Consider the following 11,785-nt stretch of genomic DNA (forward strand, 5'->3'; position numbering starts at 1 on the left):
ATCTCAGAATATCTTTTATGTGCTTGTGTGTGAGCCTGGGGCGCAATTTTGTTTTATTCATGTCCATTACTGAGAGTAGAAAATAGGGTGGACTACACCGTAATAACAAAAAGCAGAAGGCGCACTGCTACCATCTGCTGTTCGGAATGCGTCCCAGAGTTGTGCCGCGTCTTCTACTCTTGACTAAAACAGTGCGCCCCTATCGGATAATTTAGGAATAGCATTATATATATATATATAAAAATTCTAGTTAGTGTCTTTTACGCATTTTTTTCACTTTCAAAATTCATCCTGCGGGCCGGATTGAACCCCCTAGTTTATTTATATTATAAACTTAACCATGAAGGTTAAAAGTGTCTAATACTTCAGACACTGCTTTACTGTCTGGGGATGGGCTGATTTTCTCGGATGAAGATTTTTGAAGATAAACTCACTGACATAGGACGCATTAACACTCGCATATGAACCACGTCAGAGAAAGCTCTGCGCTTCGACCGGAAACTCGTTACCCGCTTCCCCTGCCTCATCAAAAGTAAAACCGAAAAAATTTGGAGGTCCCCAAATTGCGTCTTTCAGATCTAAAACGTCGAACGGGCGTCAGAAATAAAAACAAAAAATTGGATGCGAACGGAATGAAGTAATACGTGTAGTAGCAGTGTCTATTTATTTATTTTTTAAAATAGAAACAATGCACCGGAGACAGCAAAAGAAAGGTAAGCAATTTTGGCAGCCTTCACACACACACACACACACGACATATTGCATATGCTGGTAAATGACGGTAACATGACGGTACTGTAAATGTCGGCTATGTAAACAACAATAACTCTTTAAATCAGTTTTGAATATTGCCTACTGCTGGCAGTATTTGTATTTCTTGTTTTGGGAACAAATGCCCTTTCAATAATAACCTGAATTTGGGTTAGGTTTAGATTTTGTAACTATTTAGCCTAGTGAGGGGAGAATGGGGTTGGTTGTCATCACTTACCTCTATATAGGTAGATAGATAGTACTTTATTGATCCCTGAGGGGAAATTGCTTTGTTGTAGCAGTACAGTAAAGTAATTGAGAATAAAATTAAGATAAAGATGAAGTCCTAAGTAGCTACAAAAGTAAGTAAAGTGCAGCTAATCATAAGGTGACTGGAATTAGAAAGTGATCATAAGGGAAAAAAAGAATAATAATAAACACACTGTGGCTCAGTGTGACAGATGTCACATTATTGCGCAGTTAACACAAGAGGTGCTGTTTTGACCTTGTTTATTTTTGGTCAGATTTACCTCCCACACAGGTTACCTGGGTGTTTCTGTGACAGTGGTTTTCTTCCTCTCTCATAATCGAGTTTGCCGTTGGATTCAAACTGAATGAAGTCTGCTTTTTGCCGCCAGTCTACAGGATTTGAATATGGTTATGGAACAATGACACCACATTTGTGATCACAAAGACTTTGACTGATAGGCATTCAATATCTATACCTGTGATGTGACATTACACAACACCCAGTTAAATTTTCTGACGTCTGAAATGTATTGAGAGTTCCGACAGCTCAGTGAAAACTATTTTTTTGGGTGTTGTCTACACTCTCCTGCTGTGATTCACGCCTGATTTAACATCTGATTGACCTCCAATTTAGCCACCATTCAAAAAAAAAAAGAAGAAGAGAAAATAGCTTTTAGAGGATCTGCAAATGAACTTTGCATTTTCCCCTCATAGTTTTAATTATATAATTACTGTCTTATTAAATATCATATGTATCATTATAAAATGTATATACTATTATGTTAATATTATAGATAGTGCCAGCTGGAGAGATTTGTGTGTGATCACAATTTGCATACTAGTGTACATTGTGAAAATAGACCACCACCGGCTGTTACTTTACAGAATACTTCAAAGATTATATACATTACTTTTAACAGTAGTATGTGGTTTAGGACGTGGCCTGTGTTCAGGTTGTGTTGCATGTTGATTGGCTGCCAGAAGCCAATCACAGGTAATGATTAAAAAAATACCTTGTGTGATACAATTCACATGCCAATCACAGTTATTCAAATTAATTACAATTTTAAAACTATTCAATATTCAATATCTCAAGTTCAAATCTGTAAATCTTAGATTTAAAATAAATAAATAAATAAATAAATATCAATGTATCAATTAGAGACACAGTTACATGTGCTTATCCTTAAATGCCTACAAGAGTGAAATAGAATTTGAATGATTTTTCTTCATTTGTTTAGAAATCCATGTAGATGATCTCTGGAAACACTACAGACAAAATCGTACAGAACAGAAAAAAGAACAGAGAAGAAGATGACGAAGAACACAAGTACAGGCTCCTTTAAGACAACAGATGCTTTGTCCTTGTACTATCTTAAGTCAAGGAGATGTTTCCTTACAATGAACATTATTTGAATTTTTTTTTTTAATTATTTCTTAAGTAACCAATGTAAAATAAAAAATAAAAGTTGAAATTGTATAAATGTCCTTAGGCTTGGTAAAACAAACATGTAAAACAATATGTCTCTGTATTTATCTAAGATTTACATGCTTTTGCTGATTTAATGATTTGAATTTACACTGGAATGGTCTTTTTTATGGTCATGTTATATTTGAGAACTATATATGTATATATGTGATATATATATATATATAAAAAAAGTTTGAAACATTTTTACAAAATCTATTTGAATAACAGAAACATGATATTAGTCAATAAAAATGATACAGTGATGTTCCATGACTGTTTCATGCCTCAGAACTGAGTTTCATTTGGCTCAGTGTAGTACTATCAGTGTACTACTGGATTGAGAATAAGAGCCATGATTTTCTGGGAATCCTACTACGTAGATGTAAAATAAGGTATAAAGAACTGAGATTTTCTTGAAACAAAATGGCAGGCAGATCACTGACGTATTGACGTACGAGCTATGTCTCAACTTGTGTAAACCTCATGTGTATAGTGCAAGTAGCGACCTGCTATCCGTAGCAAAAGAAATGGAGATGTCAGAGTGCACTGTAGTTTGGATTAGGGATTGTACATTGTAGGGAGATGTGTCATATTTCACACTGTATACCCCAGCTCTAAAATATCAGGATCATTTCTTTTTGATGTATGATTCTTTCGTTAATGTCAGGGTTGGCCTACATTTTATTTGTATATCAAAATAATCATTTGTTTAATTTCTGGTTTTAGTCCCTTGACTGTCTCCGTGCTAATGGATTACAAAAGCATGTGCAGTTTTGTCTTTAGAGGTTTGGGAGACTAGTTAAGTATTTCTCTCAACCAGCTAACTGAAACTGGTTAAGAAAACTAGATTTAAAAATATAGGTGTACTCTGCCCTCTTCCCAACTGGAAACTATTTTATGTGAAATAGCTTATTCAGGGCAGAACTAAATAAAAAAACACAATGCAATTTATATGATCCCTCTTTTTATTTTTATTTTTAAATTATTAACATTTTGCAGATTCTGCAAGGTGTTTGTAAGTGCATGACCTCATCTGTATTTTTAAAGGACGACTCAATTCTTCAGTACATGTATGTAGAAGTAGAAAACTAGAAAACATACTACTCATAGCTTTGTTTATTTTCACAGACACATTTTACCCAGATGGTAAGTAATTGTTTAAGAGATTATAGATAATAACTAATATAGTTTATTAGCTAGTTTATCGCTAATAAATTAACATTTATGCCTTTGTCCTTAAGCTGTTTCGTTTCCTTAAAGTCGATGGGTCTTCACATGTCTCACTGTCAGATGAACCCAAATCAGCACTTCGGCTTGTTTTGCTAGGTGGTGATTGTGCTTATAACAATTACGCAGCTGACATTATACTCAGGTCTGATAACAAGAAGGAAATGAGTAATCCAAAGAAAGGCAACATTAGAGCAGGGGCCATTGATGGAAGGCAGGTCTCTGTATCTGTTGCTTTTGTAATTTTCTCAAACACAGTCAAGTACATCAGAGATGAGATTCAAAACTGTACATCGCTAATGTTTCCTGGCCCTCACGCCTTCCTGCTAGTGATGCGAGCTGGATGCACTACCAGGAAAGAAAATCATCTTTTAAAAGCGATAACCTACATGTTTGGAGCTGAGGCTTTACAGTACACCATGGTATTATTAATTTTTGGACATGAATGGGAAAATCCAGAAGAAGTCCTGAAGAACCGCTGTTGAAGATGTGTGGAACCAAAATTTGTTTTGGAGAACAGTAATGAAAATGTCAAGGAGTTGTTCAGAAGAAATAAGGCCATGACACAGAATTTGAAAAAAATATTCAGAAATTATATGAAAAGCTCATGAAAATGTATTTTGAACCCTGGGAAAGGGCTCAGGAATGTAACCGAAAAGAAAACTGGAAGAACTGAAGGCAGAGCAACGTTTGAGGGAGGGCGTGCTTAAGACAGAACTTGATAGACTCAGACAAACTGAGAGAGGCTTGAGGAAGAAGCTGAAATCATCCAGACAGAGCAATAGTGTGTTGTGCGTTAATCTTTCTTATTTGCTGCTGTTGTTGTTGTTGCTACTGCTGTTTTCATAATTTGTTTCTTTGTATGTAACGTCAGAAAATCAGAACAGTGCTCTAGACGACCTCTAGATAACCTGGAAGAAATCTGGTGAGTATTACAGTATTTTCACCAGAGATCTGCAACTGAGGTAAAGAAGCAGGTTGGCTGCAAGTTAATATTTAAACTAACATTAGCAAAATCACATTACTGCATACTTGTGTGTTAAGAAATAATACACTCCAGACCGTGCCGTTATACAAAAATAATGCACACCTTCTGTCCAATCAGATTCGAGAAGATGTGCAAAGGTATAATGCAACTAAAAATCCCCATTACCCAACTCAGTAAACCCCCTGTTAGAAACTCCATCACTAAACTCTCACCATGAGTCCTGTTTTTTACCAGTTACCTGGTTAATACTTGTTTTAATTAAACATACGCAAGATGACATCCACATGTATCCTGAGGTTTTTTTTTGACACTTTGATTGTCCATGTACAAAAAAAAATGAACATCATGTGTTCATGGTGCAATAACAACGTAAATAGTGGGTGGGGGTATTATAGTGTGATGATGTCCACAACAAAGTAAACAAAGAACTGTTTCTCAAATTGATTGCTTATTTACTAACATAGACAGTTTTAGTATATACACTTACCTGTTCGCCAATTAGGATTAGACCTGGAAAAAAAAAACCCTCATGTATCCTACAGACATTTTGAAAAGTGAGTTTTATGTGCCATTGTCTGGAGCCTCTAGATTTTTAAAACCTAATTACACATAGGATGCAATATGACACATAGGTCTTGACAATAGGAAGGTTTTACAGTTTTTAATCCTCCATATGTAACGTTCAATCGACACCAAACATTCCACACATGCTACTGGCATGACAGCATGCTTCATTTTTACCAAGAAAACTAACGTCTAAATGTACAAAATTGTTAATGAAATATAGGAGATGAAGAGAGTTGATGTTGGACAACTGTATTTGCAGTACAGCCCAAAAGCGTGGCATGAGACAGTGAACAAAAGGTGTATTCACCAGTTAGAAAAACACTTCAGAAAGGCAATCTGCTGTTTGTAACAGCCCAAAGTAAGAAGAAAGCTTTGTTTCAGGTTTGACTTGATGACTTCCTCTCTAGAACCAGTATTCTTCACCAGATTTGAAGGCAGCATTATTAGCAAAGTCATTTCCAACAAATTTTTACCCCCTAATTTATCATGAATTATTATAGTTACACTGGTGAGTCTTTTTTTTTCATAGTTACATCTGTTTTTATTTTCTAGATCACAAAGGAAACAACTGACCCAGTGGAAAGCTGGTACAATGATCGCAACAAGTCCAACTTATTATTAACATATTTTTTATGTTGCTGGCATTATGCTAGACTATATGGGCAAAAGTATGTGAACACCTGACCCGCACGCGCATATGTGGGTACTGCTGCCACAACGTAAACATGGTTTGCCAAGGCTGATGTGCAAGAACTCGACTGGACTGCACAGATCCCTCAACCGCACTGAACACTTTTAGGATGAATTACAATGCAAATGCACCCCAAGCTTCCTCACCTGACATCAGTGCCTGACCTCAATGATGCTCTTGTGGCTGAATGACCACAAATCCCCACAGCTATGCTCCAAAATCAAGTGGAAAGCCTTCCCAGAAGAGTGGCGGTTATTATAATAGCACTAAATCTAAATCTGGAATGGGATGTTCAACAAGCACATATAAATGTGATAATCCACAAACATTTGGCCATAGAGTGTATTTATAAAATGGTCAAATGAAATGGGATTTTATTTTATTTTACAATGCTTTATTTTTAAAATTGCTATACCCATTATATGCTTTTAAAACCATGAAACACAGAAATAGGAAACCAGGGTTAGGATTTAACACGTCAAATGCACATGTCAAAAAGGGCAGATAGCAGTCACAGTGGTTTTATCAATTTGAGGACACACCTACGTAGGACTCTAGTGGAACCGTACATACCATACACACATCGTCCAATCACATGGTTTGTGCCACTGGACATTATTTCAATTAATTTCAGTTCAATATTTTTTATAGCACTTTATTAAGAGAAACCCATCCTCTTCTAGGACTGCCCTGATATGCTTCATATTCCACTGTGAATCGTTACTGTACATTATGATGTCATATAAATAAGCAATTCCATATGCACAGTGGAGCCATAACATGCTGTCCATTAGTGATTGAAACGTAGCTGGTGCCCTGAACAACCTGACTGGTGACAAGGGAATCTGCCAGCTCTTGGTTGAATACAGCGTCATGTAAAAATGAGCCGTACCTATCCCAGGGGCTCATAAAATAAGAGCCAGGCAACAAATTTAGAAATAATATTCCCCATGCAGCAGTCCACACAGGAACTGTTAAGTTTACTGTGAGCACTCTTCCCTCTCGTTTCCCTTGTGAACACTCTTTCCTGTTTGTTCGTCTGGTAACTCTTCCCAACCAGGTACAGACAGATAAAGTGCATTCCTTTGTCTCCCCGAATACCATTTGCGCACATTTACGTACCTTCCCGAATAACATTTGCTCATATTCCTATGACTTCCTGAAAACCATATATGGAGTTGTTCCTGTCTTACATTGACATGCTTCCTGTTTTATGCCCTTCTGTCTAGCCAATCAATAGTTAACCCATTGTCTCTGTTGTGTGTCAAGCATGCTATATACTCTGCCTTTCTTTGAATAAATAAGAGATCTCGCCATTTGAATTTTGTGTGTCTGTGTCATTTGGCAAACTCTCCCAAGGCCTTGGTGTGGGACGTGTGTAGCGGGGTGAAGGCGCAGTCTTTTCATGTACTTTTTCGCTTTCGCTCTTCTTCACAATCATAACCAGAGGCTCACAAATCCTAACAGGAACAAACTGACCAGCCAGCTTGGGCACAAAAAATAATGGGGCTGTTCCAGTCACTGTGTGACTCCACTATCACTATTTTAGAGCAGTTTTTGTTTTCCCTGGGGCTTCACTATATAATAACTCAAAGTAATAATATGGCTTCCAGCCATGTATCCCATTTTTAGCTTTCATCATCAGTACAAACATATAAATAAAAGTTTTAAGAATTTTATTAGCATATATCATTAGAAGGTTTGTATTTCAGATATTGCTTTAATGTCTGGAGAATGGTTAATTGCCTTAAATAAAGTGTAAATCATGAGTAGGCACAAAGATCTCAGGAACATCCTGCAGTTTCATTTCTTCATTTAGAAATGTTGTCCTTGTAATACATGGGTTCAAAGTTACCACATCCCTCTAATCTCATCAAAAGTGAAACTGATGACTGTGGAAATCCTAGGTGGCACTTCAGCAAATCAATAGTTTCAAACAGGCATTGGCAATAGTTATATATTTGTGTACGAACAGATTGTATTCATATGTTTAGTAGTGGTGTGTGTGTGTTTTTTTTAAACAATAATTTGGAGATAGCATAAAACTAGTGGGCACTTGGCAAATATAAAATTTCAAACAGGCAGGGCAATAATTACTTGTACTTTTGTGTACAAATGGAATTAACTGATTGAGCAGTTGAAAAAATGAGAAGCAGAAAAACAGGTAAGTAATTTAATCAACTTTACTGTTAAAAAAGGGGGCATGCTTTTCTCCTGCATCCATATAAGTCCTTTTTCCTTTTTGTAAAAATGTATTTATTTGTTTTATTTTTTACATTATCTGTTGTATTGTAATTATTAATTACAATACATAATTCTGTATGTATGTACATACTTAATTCTATATGCATCTATATTTAAATGCATGTATTTGGGAAATGCACCCAATGGAATTTCAAAATGAACCCAATATCAGAATGCAGCAGCAACGTTAATTATGACTGATGCATAGACTATAGTAGTAATCAAAATGATTCAACCCCCATTGCAAATCAGGTTTATTGTCAAAATTTACAGACTTTCAGCTGTTTGCAATGAACAAATAAAACAAAAGCAACTGAAATACTTAAAAAAAATTATAAGTTGCATTTTCAGTTGAATTTGGGGAAAACACTTTCGAAGCATTTGTTGTGTTAAATTATTTCAATTGCTTTTGTTTGATTTGTTCATCGCAAACAGCTGAAAGTCTGTACATTTTGACAATAAACCTGATTTGCAATGGGGGTTGAATCATTTCGATTGCAACTGTATATGTAGTTTGCTTGTGTTTGTATATAATTATTCAGGTTAAGGACACAATTATTCTCTATTCCTTATTCTCCTCCTCAGTGTATACACAATTACCAAGGATCAGTTTATTTTCTAATAATGTAAACAGTTAATGTAACTTGTCATAACATAATATATTTCTTTTGTCTTTACAGCACGAGGTGAAATTACTGAATCCAGTAAGTTATTGTTAAAATGTTACTTGTTATTGGTAATAAATAAATAAATAAATAAAATCAGATAACAGATAACCAAAACAAAATTTCTAACACTTGAGAAATTTTTTTAAACAGTAATATTTGACCTCAGTTGCAATTTTTCTTCATACTTTATAAATGGACAATTTAAGAACATTATATCTATTAAAAGATTTATATAAAAATGAGCCAGTCAGTGGAAATCCCCTTTACCCCATTCTCACGCCTTACGGATTAGTTCCTTAGGGAACTTGGTAACACTTTACAATAACAGTACATGAATAATCCTGCAATAATACCTGCTTTAATATGAACTAATGATGAGTTAAGACATGTACTTAATCATGAATTAATGAAGAGCTAATCTTAACTATGAAGTGAGCCTTATAAATTCATGAATAAAAAAGACCTTAAGTACATGTTTGTTAGTGTAGTAATTACATGTAGGGGTAAACTAAATCAAACATGCTCTATAAGAAACACTATGAATTACATGTGCATCATTTCAATTTTTTTTTATCTAATTTGCAATATGCAGATGGCAAACATCATTGGATGGCGTTGAATTACTTTCATAATTTCCAATGATCCTCCATATCGAATGTAGAAAGCCGCACCAAGCTTAGCTAAGCTCCTTAAATTGTAAGCCATTAGGAGAAGTGTTACTGGGAAGAGGTGTGAAACTTGAGAAAATCACATGTACGTATAATGAATGGCAACAGACAGGGATTCTAAAACGTTTGGAATCCTTTAAAAAATAATATTTAAAGTTTATCCACTCTGGATCTAATAAATCTTGACTAATAAGTGGCTAATTTTATATAAATGCAGTGGCAGCATACAGTGTAAAAATAGTATGTTGGACTGACCCATTACTGATTGCTGTAAGAAGTAACATTAATTTTATTTGTCTCATTATTTTGGTTACCCCTCCTTTTTGTGTGTGTGGTTGTTTTGTTTATTATTTATTTTTATGTGTTATTGCTTTTTGTTTTGAAAAACTCAATAAAAAGTTACAAAAAAAAAGAAAGGAAGTAGTCATTTTAAAAAGTCATGAGGCAGGTGTATTTAAAAAATCTATGAGGTAATGCTCACTTTTTTCATATACTTTTTTATTTAAATAGGTCCACTACTACAGGACGGTAAGAAATGTTGATCATTTATGCATTACAGTCCATTGCAGGGCTCCACTCACACATTCATTCACACACGCATTCACAACTAAGGGTGATTTACCATAGCCAGTCCACCTACTGCCATGTATTGATATGGGAGGCTGGAGGAAACTAGATAATATTTCTATTTTTGCTTTATTTTCCAAAGAAATACAAAGTTTTTTAAAAGTACTAATTATATCATTTGAGTGATAATTAGAATGCTAGTAATTAACAGAAATTTTAAATAATTGAACGTGATGATCTAAATGAACCAGAATGTAGAAAAGCGTGAGCTGTGCTTTTAATTAAGTAAAAGTTTGACACATTAGCTTTTACTTAAGTATAATTTCACCAGTGTCATGCAACTCCAATTAAACCTTCAAGATAGCTTGGCCGGCTAAGGCATGATGGAGATCACAAAAAAGGTTTCAAACGCTGTGACAACTGTTTTCTTGTTTAAACCTTCAACAAGTCAATTTATTCGGGTATTGTTAAACAAGTCTTGTTTAACCAAGGTTTGAAATTTAAAAAGAGCCGACGCTCTGTCTTTTTTCTGAGCTCGTCCACACCAGTCCCATTGCATTATGGGATTTTTGACTCGTGTAGTGTCCATTTGTTGCATACTGTAAAATCTTGCTACACATTTTACTGCTGCTCAGACTGACATCCATATATATTTTGTTTTTACAGCACAAGATGAAGAAACTGAAATAAGTAAGAGTGGGGAAACCACTTTCGAAGCATTTGTTGTGTTAAACTATTTCAATTGCTTTTGTTTGATTTGTTCATCGCAAACAGCTGAAAGTCTGTACATTTTGACAATAAACCTGATTTGCAATGGGGGTTGAATCATTTCGATTGCAACTGTATATGTAGTTTGCTTGTGTTTGTATGTAATTATTCAGGTTAAGGACACAATTATTCTCTATTCCTTATTCTCCTCCTCAGTGTATACACAATTACCAAGGATCAGTTTATTTTCTAATAATGTAAACAGTTAATGTAACTTGTCATAACATAATATATTTCTTTTGTCTTTACAGCACAAGTTGAAATTACTGAATTAAGTAAGTTATTGTTAAAATGTTACTTGTTATTGGTAAAATAAATAAATAAATTTTAAAAAATCAGATAACAGATAACCAAAACAAAATTTCTACTACTTGAGAATTTTTTTTAAACAGTAATATTTGACCTCAGTTGCAATTTTTGTTCATACTTTATAAATGGACAATTTAAGAACATTATATATCTATATCTATCTATCTATCTATCTATCTATATATATGCATATTAAAAGATTTATATAAAAATGAGCCAGTCAGTGGAAATCCCCTTTACCCCATTCTCACGCCTGATGGATAAGTTCCTTAGGGACCTTGGTAACACTTTACAATAACAGTACATGAATAATCCTGCAATAATACCTGCTTTAATATGAACTGATGATGAGTTAAGACATGTACTTAATCATGAATTAATGAAGAGCTAACCTTAACTATGAAGTGGTAAGTAAGTGAGTTTTTTCCCATCAAACTTTATTTAGAAAGTTGGCTTGCATTTTTAAGGATTTGAAACATGTAATTGAAGAGCTTGTTCACATACATTAAAGATAATTTATAAACAACTTGGTAATTCCTATAGATGTATTTAGCTTTTAAAAAATCTCTGAAGTAGTGCAATGTTTCTCATATTCTTATTTGTTTAAGCAGATCCTGA

The sequence above is a fragment of the Ictalurus furcatus genome, chromosome 18 (genome assembly GCF_023375685.1).
Source record: "Ictalurus furcatus strain D&B chromosome 18, Billie_1.0, whole genome shotgun sequence".
In the NCBI taxonomy this organism is placed as follows: domain Eukaryota; kingdom Metazoa; phylum Chordata; class Actinopteri; order Siluriformes; family Ictaluridae; genus Ictalurus; species Ictalurus furcatus.